The 12235-nt window shown below is 41.3% G+C and overlaps 1 protein-coding gene across 1 annotated transcript in view; it reads right to left on the reverse strand.

The window, feature by feature from the left end:
• Positions 1–9347, reverse strand: part of LOC111873077 (putative fatty acyl-CoA reductase CG5065) — a 58484-nt gene extending 49137 nt beyond the window's left edge. The window contains exon 1 of the mRNA XM_023867466.2: positions 9259–9347. The gene's annotated coding sequence lies outside the window, so the exon portion shown is untranslated. The remainder of the gene's footprint in view (positions 1–9258) is intronic.
• Between the last annotated feature and the right edge of the window lie 2888 nt (positions 9348–12235).

The raw sequence follows: 12235 nt of genomic DNA on the forward strand, positions 1-12235 counted from the left end.
GATGTGAGGTGAAGTGTAAAATTATAAATATCTTCATTTCGCTGTGGTTGGCTGAGCATGTAGCTGGGATGAGGAGACAATAAATACATTCAGAAACTTCGTGGGACTTTTCACGCAAACTGAATTGAAAGTAAGTTTAGGAGCTTATAAAACCAAGAAAATACTACTCCCTGTTTATCAACGAGGTTTCTTTCTCTCCTCCCGTTTCAAACTTCCTGACCTCTGTCAGTCTTAGTAGTACTGAAAGAGTTCATTTCTCAGCCGTGTCCACGTAGGTGGACCGACTCGATTATTGATGACCGATAATATAGCTGGAAAAAGGTATAGATAAATTTTGTCAAGATATAGCAAGCACAATTCTTTGTTCAGTTGTTCCCTCTGACCCAAATGTAATATTGCTGCTAGCGGCCTCCGTAGTCTAGGGATAAATTTCCCACCTCAAGACTCAAGGTACGCGGGTTCAAACCCGGCGGAGGTCGTGGCAGAAAAATTTAGGGAACAAGTCCTCCGGGAGGGGCTTTAAGCCGTGGGTCCTGTGTCGTAGATTTACGGCACGTAAAAGAACCTCATGTCTCTAGGAGACTTCTGAGCTAAATTTAGGCAATTTCCCGCCCAAGTAGTTTCCAATGTCTCCGGTAGATGGGGGAGCTTAGGTACCTCGCTGGTAGAAAGGGAACGACAGCAAACACCAGTACCGGTAGGGTATGAAGACAGTAGAAATTCAAGGGGAACGCACAATAGATCAAACTGGTCGCGGTGCATGGAGTAACCCACCCCCTCAATACTGAATAACTGAATACTGCTGCTACTGCTACTGCTACTGCTACTACTGCTAATACTAGTATATGCTACTGATACTTTACTTAACGATACTATTTTGCATTTCTTTCGGCAGTTATAACGAGAAACGAGAAAATAATTGTGAATGGTAAACTGAAAAGGATGAGAAATTTTTCTTGGGATTTTTAATGACGATTTTTCGTGAGCATGATTATGTAATATCACAGGAAATAAGAACATTACGAATGGTGAAAAGGTAAAGAACCAGAAGAAGACGTCAGCAAAATGTGCCGAGAGGAGAGGGGAAAGGTACGAACAGCCCCAGTCAAGATGGCCGACCAATTCGACCCCAAATACTAGTTTAGACTGTTATTTTCACACTGAAATACTCAATATAAGGGTTGGTACGGGTGGGAAAAAGTACCAAAAATACCAAGACAGCTCGCCTTAAGCGTGAAGTGACTTGATATGTGCATCCTCAACAAGTTCTCTCCAAATGTTAACTTAATGAAACTCAGAACATACTTTCAGGGTTAAGGTGGACTGGAGTGCCTACTCAGCACTTCTGAATAGCAACGTCCTCCGTCACACAAATACCGTAAAGGATTTCGTCATGCTCTTGCCTACAGACACAAGTGAGTAAGAGTCGAGGCCTCTGGTATTTCCCTCGTTGCAGACCCATCCTCTGTTAATTACACCAAGGTCAATAGACGGAACCGCGCGGCGTGGCCTTTGACTGGCATTTCAAATTTTCCCGCTGTAAATCCAGTCAGGTTTTCCGGCTATACTGGTTCAGATCTTCTGTTATTCCCCGCAGTCTCTCTGAGAGTTCGTATGTACTAAACATGTCTCAGGGCCGTCTTCCAAACTCCTCCACTTTCAGTTCATGAGAGCCTTCCGTCTCATTCGACGCGGTTAGAACTGTATCGTTAAGTAACCTATGATTTTGGTGTTATTAACGTGTTCATCAGCCGGTCACGGTAGCCGAGCGGTCTAAGGCATGCACTGTTTTCGTTCGCTCGGAAGCCGGGATCGTGGGTTCAATTCCCACTCAGGGCATGGATGTTTAGTTTGCGTGTGTGCGTTTTTCTGTGTTTGTGTGCAGGTAGAGGCCTTGCGACGAGCTGATCACCCGCCAAAGGAGTCCTACCGAATGTGTAAGATCTAGAAAAACCGAAATGAACGGAGAAGTTCCTGGCGGTAGGCCTAGGCCCACTGGGGCTGTAATGCCAAGGAAAAAAAATTACACTAACTATGAAACATGTTGCACTATCGACGTTCATTTCTCTCTAAAGCAAGACTTAATAAATCGAGTGTAAAACTTAACGATTTTCTCTATGGAGTATTTCGATTATTAATCAGTAAGGGTACCGACGGTCTTCGGAAGTGAAAATGTGTTCACAGTTACACAAAAGACTAGCGTTTCGTTGCATTTACATATAATTCTGAATTGAAGGCAACGCAGAGAAAATAGAGAAAAAAACAAATAAAATTGCGCTACGTTTGGCAATATGCAACAGGTACCTTTACCAGATCCAAACTGCTGCGTGTTAACTTCCTGGATAGAGCGTCGTGCAGTATAATATTCATTCGTTAAACTGAACTTTCAGCCGGTCACGGTAGCCGAGCGGTCTAAGGCATACACTGTCTTCGCTCTCTCGGAAGCCGGGATCGTGGGTTCGAATCCCACTCAGGGCATGGATGTTTGTGTGCGTTTTCTGTGTTTGTCTACAGGTAGAGGCCTTGCGACGAGCTGATCACTCACCCAAGGAGTCCTACCGAATGTGTAAGATCGAGAAAAACCGAAGTGAACGGAGTTCATGGAGGTAGGCCTAGGCCCACTGGGGCTGTAGTGCCAAGGAAAAAAAAACTGAACTTTCTTCCGCATTGGTAGAAACAGATCCCAAATTTGTCATTTCGTTTAGGAACAGTGTCATATATCCCTTGTTAAAAAGGAACACATAATGAACAGCTTGTATGTATCCGTATAATCACTGAAACACTGAACAGATTTCGTTGAAATTTAGTAGTGACGGTGTATATTAAACATCGTTAGAAGAATTTATTCCTGGTTCACATGGGACCTATACAATCCTAACCTAATACTTTACACTAAATTCATATAAAATAAATATTTTTGTCACAAAAGACATAATATGTAAAAGTATGTAGGCTTGTGTACATTACATAAAAAATGTCATTAAGATCCACATGTTTAGTTTTAAATGTCTTGGTATTTATAGATTTAACTAAATATGCATATGGAATATATTTTATGATTTTATGCAGTTTGGTTTATATGGTGAGATCAGTTTTGCAAAAATGTATGTGAGAAATCATCCCATTGTTCTTAGGTATGTGTCAAATCGCAAAAAAAAATGCACTTGCAATATGCACTGGAATAAGCTATACGTCCTATTTCCCTTTGCAAACCATTCTATCGTGATTTCATTTTCATTTAATGCACATTTTAAACTGAAAGTTACAGCCCACGTATACGGAACAACTTATTTATGCTGAACCTCACCCTTCACTAACAACGTGACATCCGGAAACTGATTACATATCGGGTTGGAGGAAGGAAACGACTGTTTGCAGTACTCAGCATTCCTTCCAAAAATTATCTTATTTGAACTTGGGCCATGACCGGTATTTGTCCATGAAAGTTGTTCTTTTCGAGGAACTTCTGTTCGTAATGACGATGGAAGTAGCATTATGCAGATTAGCGTTCCGAATACCTGAATAAGATTTACGGAAGTTATTTTTATTTTAATGAAACTGAAAATGGGTCTTTTACCCGGTGGCAGTGATACTACAATAAGACACAACACATACATAATACACTTCACACAAAATAACGCGCCACACTCAAACAGAACACAGCACACAAACAATAAATGACGCACTACGCAAAATGAATACAATGCAAATAAGATTATACAAAGCAGAGTTCTCGTGACGAATGCCAGCAGTTCAGACAAGTCAAATAATACGATAAACCCCTAAAGTCTCATATACCGTATACATTACTCAGCCGTCCATTTGCATCGATGGCGTGATTAAAGGTTTTTGTGAATTTGCATTTGGATGTCCCCCCAAATTTCTCGGCCACGCGGTCCATATCCTTGTCACTATACCGACTGAACCAATTGAACCATAATAAGTTCCTTCAGAAAAACAGCGATATTCGATTTTCATATCATGTGTAATAGAGGGTACAGTGGGCCCTCGAACTTCGAGCGGTTTGATGTTCGAACAACTTGAAATTCGGGAAAGAAAATTCGAGGACACTCCGGTTTTTAAACTCGAACAAAAACTCGAAATTCGAACAAAGAATCGCGTGGTCGTCACGTGGTCTACTTCTCTCTCTTCTTGGTGGCACGCGCAGTTGCTCGGTCAGTTCTCCCGTGACTGGTTCAGTGAGCACCTCGCAAATTCAATCTGTTTTTAAGCGTTACAATTATTTCTTTGGGTTATTTTAACCAAAGAAGGTTACTAGAGGTGAAAAGCCTAAGAGAAAAATCGTAATTTCAACGATAGAAATGAAAAAGGAATTTATCATTAAGTGGGAAAGTGGTACACCTTTATCGGAACTGACTGCTCAGTGTCCTTCCTACTGTTATTAATTGTTGATTATTATACAATATTTTTATATACTGTTATAAATAAAAACATTCAATTATTGAAATTGAGTATACTTGTTTATCATTATTTACCAATATGATGTATAGAAATAGGCATTTTAAATATTTTGTATTGGGTAAAGCACAATAGACCACTGAGGTCCGATGCAAGGGTCGAGAAGACCTACCCCTCATACATTCATTAATTCATTCATTCATTCATTCACTGGGTAAACTTTGGGGGTCTGGAACGGATTATTTGAAATTAGGAAATTTAACTCGAAAGTCGAACAACTTGAAAACTGAACCGTCTTCTGGGACGGATTGTGTTCGAAGCCCGAGGTTCCACTGTATACTGAGTGTTCTACATCTCCAGCAAACAGTTCCGTCGAAAGCTTACGGTTATATATGGACTGAAATATCCAGACTGAAGGGAAGGCAAGATTTTTCCATTGTCCGTTTATTGTATTCACTTTCTGAAAAGAATGTATCAAACGTATAAGGCTTTCGAAATTTTTAGTGCCGTAGGGAAACACCTTGGAGACTTCAATGACAGTATTGGCGACGAACATAATAATTTACCGAAACGCACGGGTTACTTTAATGGATTATACTGAAATTAATTTCTCACCGTCATATGTAAGCATATTGTCTAAAAAATGTTGGAACCCTGACGTCTAACCACCCTGTGGGCCCCCACGGCCTGTTTCAGGGCTAGCTTTACCTTTACAGAAAACTCGGCCTTTAGTCCTCAAGCGAACTATACCAACCGAGCGACCGCCGCTTGTCGGCGAAGTTAGCGCCAATTTTTGCGGCTAGATGGTGTCACGTGGTCAGCGCAACGGATCCCCACGGCCGTTAATTTCGTTTTTCCAGACCGGAGCCGCTATTTTCTTGATATACCTCCTCAATTGTCCTCACGAGGCTGAGTGGACCGCGTTCCAGACCCACTGCTCCACAGAAAATCTGGTAGCCCCGGAAATTGAACCCGGGACCTCTGGATCTGCAGCAGGAACTCTGACAATTAGACCACAGGGGCGACCTTTAATGCAGTCCTTAGCTTATTACTGGGGTTATATTCCTGAAAAACATAACGATTGGCATGTCCTGGGTTTTAGGGTAAATTCGGGATAGCGGAGATATTTCAGCTGGTTACACTCTCCAGCTGCAACTGGTGACAGTCTTCGATGCCGAAGTTACCTCCTCCTTCACGGAACGCAGAACATGCATTTCTTCCCCAATGAAAATCTTGAAACCAGGAAACTGACTTCGGACGTTATTGGAGCCCTGCCCCAAGCAAATTTGTGGAAGCCATTGATTTTCTAATATGTACACAAATTAAAAACCTCAGGTGGTGAAACGGATTCGAAATGGAAAACAGCGTTTATATAAAATTTGCGGATAGCAAAACTACGTTTGATGAAAGTTTCTCTATTTGTTTCATTTCAACTGTTACTGTAAATAAGTAAACAAAATAGTCACGTTGCATAAACGCGATTTTCAGTGTTGAAATTTAATGCAAATATCAGATTGAACTACCAATTAACTGATGCTCAATAAGTATATTTACTCATCGCATAGAAGTAATTGCTTATTAGTCTTAATGTATTATCGAGTTCAGAACTTTTGTTACGTCTTGCGTATTCATTTATATATTTTTAAAGGCATGCGTCAGTGTTTAAACAGTTTCTCCACATAAAAGCTGGACAGAGCAAAATTAAATTTCAGACAACCAAAAACGTTCTGTCTTATGAGATTTTATTCTCGAAGTGCACAAAATGGAGACATAATGCAATGTCTACCTTTACTCGTGTTTCATCTCCGAAACTACTCGACTAATGGAGACGGTGTTTTATTATACGTCACAGTAAAGATCTTCTAATTAATTTAGTCTTGGTTAGTCATGGTCTAATAAAAGATTTATTCTAATATTAGGCAAAATGCAAATTAAAATTTAACATATTTCAGCAGTTCATAGAAAACTAATGTGGCACATAACGTAAAATACGCATGTAATTGGATTCAGTTTTTCCATGGGGTGTCAATTTATCTACATATATAAGAAATAATTTGTGAAGAGTTCTCTGTTCAGTGTGGTATCGTTAATGTGATTGAAGTTCATATACCAGTGTTCTTAATTTACAGGATCAACGGCCTTATTCATGAAAGTAGGGATTCTGTTCCGATAAAGACAAATCGTGGAGGTAATTCTTTGTATTCTTTATACTAACTGATGAATCTATTGTTCTTTCTGCATCAAGGTTCTGTGATATTCACACACATTCATGTAATCGTTTTCGTAAATTTCTCTGTTTGCTTTCTGAGAAGGAGTGGTTCTCCAGTGTATGGTTTGGCGGCAGTGTAAATAACCTCCACAATAAAAGATGTTTTCTTACGCAGCAACCAGAGTAACAAAGTGTTAAATTGTGTGGTAATAATCAGGCAGAAATTATCCCTATACACTGCTCCATTTAGCACAGTGAACTGTTTCAATGCATGAAACTCGCATAACCTATCTATCACAGTGTTACACTAAACCATGGCTTTTTTTAGTCCACTCTCCTTATTTTGAGAAAATAAATATGAGGCTTTTGAGATCACCTTGTTGTCTCATCATCATCATCAGTAATCTGTCAAGATGACAGGTCCACAGTCTCTTTCAAAACAATTCCTCCACTTAATGCGATCTAGAGCTTTCTCCTTCAAATGACAGTATCCTCTTCTGTCCCCAAGGTCATCCAGCATCTTCTTACGTCTTCTTCCTCGTCTTCTTGTCACTTCTATCCGCCCATCTATCTTTCCTTCGATAGCTTCTTTTAGAAGGCAGTTTCTGCGTAAAACATGACCAATCCAATTAGCCTTCCGTTTTCTTATTTCATGTAGGATATTCCTCTGCTCACTGACTCTAATTAACACTTCTTCATTTCTCACATAATCGGTCCAACTGATCTTCTCCATTCTTCTCCAACACCACATTTCGAAACTTTCCAGATGTTTCTGATCTACTGCCCTAAGTGTCCATGTTTCAGCCCCATACAGAGCTATGCTCCAAATCTTGTTGTCTGTGACCCCCTTATGTTGCTAGACAACGGTTCGGTACAGAGTTTACCGCGACAACGAATACACATGCAACAATATGAGAACTGTTGGTCGTAGTGTTTTCAACGCGGTCCGTGGTTATCAAATACGCAGTATGTAGCGAAAGAAAGTAGGCTATTAGTTCTTCCAAGAATTTCTTTCCTTTCTTGCGCTGCCCGGCCCGACTGAATACTCAGCGTGTTGACCAAACAACGCCTTGTAACGATATAAAGAATACCTGTATAAGGTGCACAATAACTCCAAAGGGAAAATTTGAAAATACCCAAGTAGCTACGGTTTCACAGATTCATCTACTTTTAAGCAATAGCCACTGAGGGGCATTCTGAAGTCGCGACTTCACTCAACTTGCATACATTCAATTTGAATGGTCCGGAAAGACAAGCTGATAGACAAAGCGGTGTTGCTGCTATCTAGAGACAACATTTCTCGGCAAAGGTGAAGACTGCAGTACCGACTGATGAATAGATACGAAAGACCGTTGAAATCTGAAACGACGGATTAGGCAGTTCGCATCTCTAACTGTGGATTCTACCGATAGCCTTTTTATTGAGACTCTCACCCTCATACGTTAAAGTTCTAGGGACACGCGGTAGCGTAGTTGGTTGAGGCACTAGGCGACAAGCCGGAAGTTCGTGGGTTCGAGACCTGATTAGGTGAATTATTTTCCATTTTCCTAATCTTTGCAGCCGCACTACGGCCCTGGGGTCGACTCAGCCTCTATCAGAAATGAGTACCAGGAATCTTCCTGGTGGGTAAAAGGCGGCCAGCGCATAATGCTGACAACCTTACCGCCATCTGTCAGCCGATTTACTAAAGAAAATGTAGGAGTCTCGACGTCTCATAAACCTGTGGGCCTTCACGACCTGTTACAGGGGTAACTTTATAAAACGTTTTCATCCATAACTTCTAATAATCATGGTGAATGAACACTTTTCTACGACGTAATTACGTATTATAAATATGAAGAAAAGTGAGGTGAATCGATGAAACGTCAGAGGAATTCAGAGACACCCCGACTCTTTTCTTAAAATCATATTTCTTGACCCTAGATTCCCGTCAAGTGTGATCACAAGTTAAAATATTCAGTGAACAAGAAACGAAAATGACACCACTCATTGTAAGGAATTCTGTCTTTCGAGATATACTTAGCGCAGCATACCATATTGAAAATCATCCAACGTTTCGGAGGAACATATCACCTCCATCTTCAAGGTTGAAGACTAAGCCAAGAAAGAAACCAGAATGAAGCAGGCAGCAATATAGCCCAATAACTCCCTCTAACGGCACCTAACTTAGTACAATCCTTTCCATCTTTCACCTTGTGACAGAAATTATCCAAATTGCCGAAAAGAAATATGTGCAGAAAATACGCCTCATACAGTGGTCAATGTTTGACACAATATTGGTATATTCGGTATAAATTCTAAAAATTTAGTTCAAATCTTACGATTTCCTATCTCAATGGGATTTTGGAGCATCTACGTCAGAATTTTGTTTAAAACTGAGTAAACGCCACTGCAAAATTCTGTTCATTAATATAGGTACGACAAATAGTTTGTGCATGGATGAATCTCGAGTAAATTTGTTCTTGCATACGTCCGGTGTAAGTCATCTAAGACTCAAGTTGGATTAAAATATAAGACAGTTTTCACGGATGAAATACCTTGTTAACACTGTGTACCTGATACGGATAATAACATGGAAAATGAATACAATTTGTTGAGAAGTAGTACTATCGACAGAACTGTTGCATTACCTTTGAAGGAAACTGCACACTCATTCACTCAGCCACTGACTGACTGGGTGAGCTGTGATGTTGCTCCTCCACTACTATCGTCCCGACTGCAGCGGCAGCCACACTCGCTGAGTACATGTGGAACCCAGATTTCGTTCCTTCTTTCCCCACCCCCCACTTTGCACGTGCCTTACTCTGTTCCTGCCCCTACTCGACATTTCTCGTTTTGCTTTCGCTCCGAATACCTGTCCTAGTTTCGAACCCAGTCTGGACATCATCATCTTCTACGAAACGTCAGGATTGAGGGGTTAGCTGTTGTGCTTCGTATTCGGGAAATTTTACGTTCAAATTGTGGCCCTGAGAACAGCTTCCATGATCGAAATGTTCATAGTTTTCCGCAGATCCTTCTAGAAAACTGAGGATGCATTCCCTAGTCATTTTACTCAGTCTCTCCATGCATAAGTCTGAATAATACCTTGAAATAGGGTCAGATCGAATTCTTTTTAGCCTAATTTTCTTATTTTGAAAAAATAAACGGAGGCTTATGAGATCACTTTGCTGTCTGTGTGTCTGTTTCTCGGTCCATGCAGCCCCGTTACGACTTACGAGATCATTTGCTGCCTCCACGCAACAATAGAAGAACTATCGGAAGAGGTGTTTTCTGCGGGGTGCGTTCCGGCGGCTGCGTCACTGTGCAATGTCGCGGCTGCAAGTAAACGTGTCTTCTGTTGGATCCGCCTCGAGGCTATTTTACGAGGTCCAACGGGACAAGCGAACCAGAAACTGTAAATAGCACATATCCACAATAAACCAGACTCTTAATAAATGACTGTATAGAAATGCAGGCATGCAAAATTGTAAAGACAGGTGACATGCACTAAAGGCTTTGATCGCAGTAAATGAGAGACCCGCGCGTCTCTCCAGAGAGGGCGACCCATATCCACAAACCCGCAACTGTCTGCCAGTAACAAAAATCTGGTCTTGGTAAGACTGACTGGCCAACTGACCGGCGGTCGTAACGTGACTGTCTTTGAAGCGAACCAGTAAGTTGGTGCCCGCTCGAGTCACCTCCAGTAGTAGTGAGACCTTTCCTCTCGCCAAAGAGAAGGCCCAATTTCCAGACACATGAATGGTTTTCGAAAGACGAAAATGTCGTTATGAGTCCCGAAGTGGTCGGAACTAATAATATGCTGGCGAGGACCAGCAGCAATTTATCCGACTGAGTGTGTGTGTGTGTGTGCGTGCGTGTGGAGGAAGGGGACAGTTAGTGAGTGAGCGCTCGCTCGAGTCACCTCCAGTAGAGGGCGAGCGACCAGTAGTAATCAAATCCTTCATTTCGCCGAAGCTGTGGCCATAGCTTCCGACAGGATCCGAAACCGAGATTGACTTTACTGTTGAGGGCCAGCAGCAATTTACCCGACCGACAGAAGAGAACCAGTCTAGAGAGAGTCTGCAGGAAGACAGGCCAGTCCGAGTCTGAGGCTTCTGTAACACAGTCTTTCCTGGTTGAGACGGAGTATCCCCCACTGTTGTAAGCCGTTGCGTAGCAAAACCGAGTTATTTGTGAGACAGCCGCCTGCTAGTAAGGATGTGAACACGGAACCTGAAGAAGCTACGTCTTTGGAAGCCGTTACCAGAAAACCCTTCAAAATACAGCAAACTGAGTAATTAGTGTGTGCTTCAGTGAACTTGAATTGCAGCATGCGAGAATTAGCGACAGCGCTACAGTTACTTGTGGTTACGAAATTCAAGAGTCTAAGAAATCCGGTTACTAATCCAAACCCCGTCTATAGTCACTCAATCACGTGACAGTATTCTATAGACATAACAAACAAATCGATTGAGTGGGTTAGCGTAGCGGTAACTTTCGAATTTGGGAGTTACTAGTGTTGAATATCGACCAACGGGACATTGGCTGCCTTGAAGTTTTCGTGGTTCTACTCATTACGTACTTCCAAGTAAAAACTATGGCAGTACTTCGATGAGACTTTAATCGATTCCTTCCAAGTCCTTTCTATATTATCCTTCGTCCTGTCATTCCAATCAAGGCTATATACTGGCAGCGTCTCAAAATGACCCACAAAATCACTGCTAATTAATTCATATTAATTACGGGACGACATCCCAAACTGTGTTGAGACATTCAGTAAACCGAATTTGGATTGGGCCGAACTTCTATTTATCTCAGAGTCTTAGGAATAAGAAATGAAAAAAGTAAATATGCTTACCGGGAACGGGAAGACTTACATTTTCGTCACAACTAGACAGTTTATTTATTTATTTATTACTTTGTTTATTTTTTCGATTACAGTAGTCCTTCTTCGAAGGTAAGAAGAGGTTCCTATCAGACTTTTCCATATCAGCTTTATTCCAAGTGGACTCAAGGGCGAGGAGTGGAGGTTAGGTTCCCTGCAAAAGCATAAAATGTTCTGTTTTCCACAGTTTCCAGAGCAGCCCTGGGAGCCTTCTGGGCTGCTGTTCAGTGGGTGCCAGGTCTTTACCTCGGAAGTAATACGGCGGGAACGTGAACTTACCACTCATCTCCATCTAGTATCGAGGTTAACAATGCTTGAGCTATACCTTTACTCCCCATATGTCCCCATGGCGTGATGCTTAAGTAAGCAAAGGGATGATTTTACGTTTTTGATTTCCATTCGGTGTTTCGCAGTATATGGTAACGCTATACAGAATTAATATGTAATAATTATGATATTTAGTAAACTATTGTAATATATGCACCCCTTAACATACATATATATTACTTTAAACATTATGTATATGATTTGTATGCATATGTATATGCGGCCCTATGTTTTAAACGTTTCTTTCCTAAAGTTCACTACAATTATTCTCTTGCTCTTGAGGAGTTAAAATTACATACTTTATGTACTAGGAGACATCGCCTTGATGCTCTCTTTCTTATTCAAGTTTATTTTGGCTCTAAATTCTGCCCTTCTGCCCTGGAAATTGTTGGTCTCCGAGTTCCTGCTCGGTATAT

This window comes from Cryptotermes secundus, unplaced genomic scaffold (genome assembly GCF_002891405.2).
Source record: "Cryptotermes secundus unplaced genomic scaffold, Csec_1.0 scaffold120, whole genome shotgun sequence".
Taxonomy (NCBI): domain Eukaryota; kingdom Metazoa; phylum Arthropoda; class Insecta; order Blattodea; family Kalotermitidae; genus Cryptotermes; species Cryptotermes secundus.